Below are 5,000 nucleotides of genomic sequence, written 5' to 3'. Positions count from 1 at the left end.
ACATTAGGTGGCGCTCCAGCACCTCGATCTCACGCTGCACCTCATCCATGCCTGCACCGTTGCAGGCTGGCCCTATCTTCTTCAGCGCCAGGAGACGGGACCGACGGAGGGTCGGACCCATCCATCGGCAAGATGGAATGCCGAGGCCCCCCTGGGCAACAGGAGCGTGGAAGTATCCCAGGGGGGTGTCCGCCGGAAGGCGGAACCATCTCCTGACGGCGGCCCGGATGGTGATGTCGGCCGACTTCAATGCACCCACCCGGGTGCGGCTGAGGGCCAGCCCGTGGTACAGGCCAGGGAGAAGTACGTTGGTGAGAGCGTGGAGGCGCTGTTGCGGCTTCAGCGGAGCTCGGGAGATGACGTCAAGCTGCTCCACCAGGTGGCGACGTGGATTGAAGACACAGCGACCCGCCGTGGAAAATTGCAGCCCCAGGTACCGGAAGGTTTCACCCACACGCAGGGCAGGCATGGTGGTATTGCCTGCTGTGAAGGTGACATTGCTGTCCACCTTCACCTTCTTCTCGCGCCCTGACGCGACTAAGGCGAGGGTGAAACACTTCCGGGCGTTGATCTGCAGCCCCAGGTGGGCGAGGGCTGCGGTAGCTGCGTCGATGAGGGACTGCAAGCCCCTCGGGGTCGCTGCAAACAGCAAGACGTCATCTGCAAAGGCCGCAGCGTTGACTCTGCGACCGAGGATCCGAGCTCCGATGTGGGAGGGCAGTTGGCCTAAAACGTAGTCCACCGCAAAGTTGAACAGGAGGGGGGAGAGGGGATCGCCCTGGCGAACGCCCCGTGCTGGCTGCACAGACACGCCCACGCCGGCGCCGTCCGCTATCACTGTCGTGCTGCCCTCGTAGCACCGCTCGACATACTCGACAAAACAATCCGGCAGGCCATGCGCCTTCAGCACGGGGCGAAGGGCAGCATGATCTACCGAATCGAATGCCTTAGATACGTCGATCGATGCCACAAAGACAGAGCGGCAGGAGCGAACTGCGTCGGTGAGAGCAGTGTCCAAGATGAAGGTATTTTCCAACATCCCATCCCGAGGGATGAATGCCCGCTGACGTTCGTCCACAGCACAAGCGCGCATCAGGCGTGACGCGAGAACCTTGTGAAAGGTCCGCGCCAACACCGAGCAGACCGTAATGGGGCGAAAGTCAGCGGGGGATGTTGGTGCAGCCGTCTTCGGGAGAAGGGACGTTCGCGCGCGAAGCAGGCGTTCCGGAAGGGCGCGGGCCAGAAGGAAGAGATTCATCACTTTCACCAGGACTTCGTGCGGCAGGCGCCGCAACTCCGCTGGGGTAAGGCCGTCCGGCCCGGCTGCTGATCCCCTGGGCGGCAACGCGGCGGCGACCTCCTCATGTGTGACCGGCCCCCATAGGCACTCGGGAGCGACAGGCTCCGAGTGCGGGAGGAGGCGGTCACGAATGAAGCCCGCGGTGGAGATGGGCTTCTTGGTGAAGAGGTCCGCCCAGAAGTCCAGCAGACCAGGGATGGCAGGTGGCGGCTGGAGCAGGGTGCCATCCAAGAGGCCGCGCACGCAACGTGCACGCGACCGTCGGAAGGCATCCTGCGTTCTCGCGTACTCCCAGCGGCGCCGCTTGCGCTTCTGCGTCGGCGGCGCGGCAGGCGGCCGCTTCGATGGTTGGCGCGGCCGCTGTGTCCTGGTGATCGATCTCTCCCCTCTGGACCCGACCGACGCAAGGGCATCCGGGAGCATGCCCAGGATGACATCGGGCGGCGTGCCCCGCCCCAGACCTATGACACGATCCAGGGCAGAGAAACGCTGGGCGGAAGCGGGTAGCCCCGCCAGATGCTCCCAGATGGCGGCGTCAGTCGGCCCCTCCGGCGGCGGCCCGGTGGTGTCGGCCGCGAAGTCCTCGGCTGCGTCGACGGGCGGCGCAGCGGCCTCGCCCGCGTCAGGCAGCGGGCTCGCTGCTCCCCGGCGGGACGCCGGCTCTTCCCCCCGACCGATCTCAAGCGCCTCCATGAATTGGCGGACAAGCTGCTTGTGGGCAGCTTGCCGCCGTCGGCACTTGATTGCCTCAAGCGTTCGGTCGGGGAACATCCTGATGAGCTCTTGATTTACAAAGAAGAACCGGGCGTCCCTCTCGAGGAACAGTTCGGCCTCCGCCTTGGCGAGCGACAGGACTTCTTCCTCCGTCCACCTCGCGCGATGCCTCTCCGTGACGATCTCCGCGTTGGCGGCCGCAAGGTGTTGGCGGCGGCGATGGACCCCGAGACCGTTCTTGGTGGTGAAGCTGCGGTGGCACTCACTACAGGCGTATACAGCTGCAAAAGTTACAAGATTTTCGGCACGGCCGGTTGGCCGGCTAGGTGCTGGGGGAGTTGGGGTGGCACCTTCAGCGGAAGGGCCACCACTTTTTCTCTGAATACTGCCCCCAACTAAACAAAGGGATAGTGCGAGGGGGGGCTGGTAACCCCCCCAAGCCCCTGGTGCGGTCTTCCACTCTGCGAAAATCAGCGGGCCCACGAGAAGGGGAGAAGACCGCAGGAGAGGAGAGGCTAAGAGGGCTAGGCCCATGTATTGCGCATCACTCTCCCTGTAACCATAACCCAAGGAAGGCACCTCGCAGCAGCAGCACGACTACATCAAGACCGCACTTCGAAAAGCCAAGTCCGGATGCAGCCACACCGCCGCCACTTGGCCACCTTAAGAGAGTCATAGTTACTCCCGCCACAAGATACTGCCACAAGATACAAGTATAAAACAAACATACACATATACATATATATTGGTGCAGAAGAGCAACAACAAAAACATAAAATAAAGACACAAAGAAGGAAGAACAAAGACGGTTTATTCCTCCTGTGGATAGGCCCCAGGAGTCAAGGCGAAGAAAAATATCCAGCAGCCTAGCCGACGCCGACACGCTGCTTCGGGCTAGGAGCCGTCATACGCTCGAAAATCTTGTACATTTTGCAGCAGCTCTGTAGTGTTCTGGTGCTCAGCACCGCCAGTTCTCGGGGTCGGAAGCCTAAGGCGGCGAGATCCCTCGCCGACGCTGGAGACCATACACCCCTCCAGTTCAACGTCGCGGTGGACACAATCACCTCCTCAACGTCACGGTGCAGGTTGGAGATGGCACGCCGGATGGACGGCGTGTCGTAGTAGGCCGCCTTCTGGGAGTGACACCAGTCGAGCCGGAGGTGGTCTCCGACTATCTGGGCGTCGACCACACGGGCGATGCCGTCTTTGACCGCCACCACGTCAGGCTTGCGGAGAGAGTCATAGTTACTCCCGCCGTTTACCCGCGCTTGCTTGAATTTCTTCACGTTGACATTCAGAGCACTGGGCAGAAATCACATTGCGTCAACACCCGCTAGGGCCATCGCAATGCTTTGTTTTAATTAGACAGTCGGATTCCCCCAGTCCGTGCCAGTTCTGAGTTGATCGTTGAATGGCGGCCGAAGAGAATCCGCGCACCCGCGCGCCCCCGGAGGAGCACGCTAAGGCGGACGCGGCCTCGCAGCAAGGAAGATCCGTGGGAGGCCAAGGCACGGGACCGAGCTCGGATCCTGCACGCAGGTTGAAGCACCGGGGCGCGAACGCCGCGCAGGCGCGCGCATCCTGCACCGCCGGCCAGCACGAGGCCGACCAACGGCGAGAGCAGACCACGCCCGCGCTAAACGCCCGCACTTACCGGCACCCCTACGGCACTCACCTCGCCCAGGCCCGGCACGTTAGCGCTGACCCACTTCCCGACCAAGCCCGACACGCCCCGATCCTCAGAGCCAATCCTTATCCCGAAGTTACGGATCCAATTTGCCGACTTCCCTTACCTACATTATTCTATCGACTAGAGGCTCTTCACCTTGGAGACCTGCTGCGGATATGGGTACGAACCGGCGCGACACCTCCACGTGGCCCTCTCCCGGATTTTCAAGGTCCGAGGGGAAGATCGGGACACCGCCGCAACTGCGGTGCTCTTCGCGTTCCAAACCCTATCTCCCTGCTAGAGGATTCCAGGGAACTCGAACGCTCATGCAGAAAAGAAAACTCTTCCCCGATCTCCCGACGGCGTCTCCGGGTCCTTTTGGGTTACCCCGACGAGCATCTCTAAAAGAGGGGCCCGACTTGTATCGGTTCCGCTGCCGGGTTCCGGAATAGGAACCGGATTCCCTTTCGCCCAACGGGGGCCAGCACAAAGCGCATCATGCTATGACGGCCCCCATCAACATCGGATTTCTCCTAGGGCTTAGGATCGACTGACTCGTGTGCAACGGCTGTTCACACGAAACCCTTCTCCGCGTCAGCCCTCCAGGGCCTCGCTGGAGTATTTGCTACTACCACCAAGATCTGCACCGACGGCGGCTCCAGGCAGGCTCACGCCCAGACCCTTCTGCGCCCACCGCCGCGACCCTCCTACTCGTCAGGGCTTCGCGGCCGGCCGCAAGGACCGGCCATGACTGCCAGACTGACGGCCGAGTATAGGCACGACGCTTCAGCGCCATCCATTTTCAGGGCTAGTTGCTTCGGCAGGTGAGTTGTTACACACTCCTTAGCGGATTCCGACTTCCATGGCCACCGTCCTGCTGTCTTAAGCAACCAACGCCTTTCATGGTTTCCCATGAGCGTCGATTCGGGCGCCTTAACTCGGCGTTTGGTTCATCCCACAGCGCCAGTTCTGCTTACCAAAAGTGGCCCACTTGGCACTCCGATCCGAGTCGTTTGCTCGCGGCTTCAGCATATCAAGCAAGCCGGAGATCTCACCCATTTAAAGTTTGAGAATAGGTTGAGGTCGTTTCGGCCCCAAGGCCTCTAATCATTCGCTTTACCGGATGAGACTCGTACGAGCACCAGCTATCCTGAGGGAAACTTCGGAGGGAACCAGCTACTAGATGGTTCGATTAGTCTTTCGCCCCTATACCCAGCTCCGACGATCGATTTGCACGTCAGAATCGCTACGGACCTCCATCAGGGTTTCCCCTGACTTCGTCCTGGCCAGGCATAGTTCACCATCTTTCGGGTCCCA

The 5,000-nt window shown here is 61.2% G+C and overlaps 1 pseudogene; it reads right to left on the bottom strand.

Annotated features, from left to right (window-relative positions):
- Nucleotides 1-5,000, bottom strand: part of LOC126448298 (large subunit ribosomal RNA) — an 8,521-nt pseudogene that overhangs the window by 2,394 nt on the left and 1,127 nt on the right.

The sequence above is a fragment of the Schistocerca serialis genome, unplaced genomic scaffold, assembly GCF_023864345.2.
Source record: "Schistocerca serialis cubense isolate TAMUIC-IGC-003099 unplaced genomic scaffold, iqSchSeri2.2 HiC_scaffold_589, whole genome shotgun sequence".
NCBI lineage: Eukaryota > Metazoa > Arthropoda > Insecta > Orthoptera > Acrididae > Schistocerca > Schistocerca serialis.
This window is presented reverse-complemented; position numbering and strand designations above follow the sequence as displayed.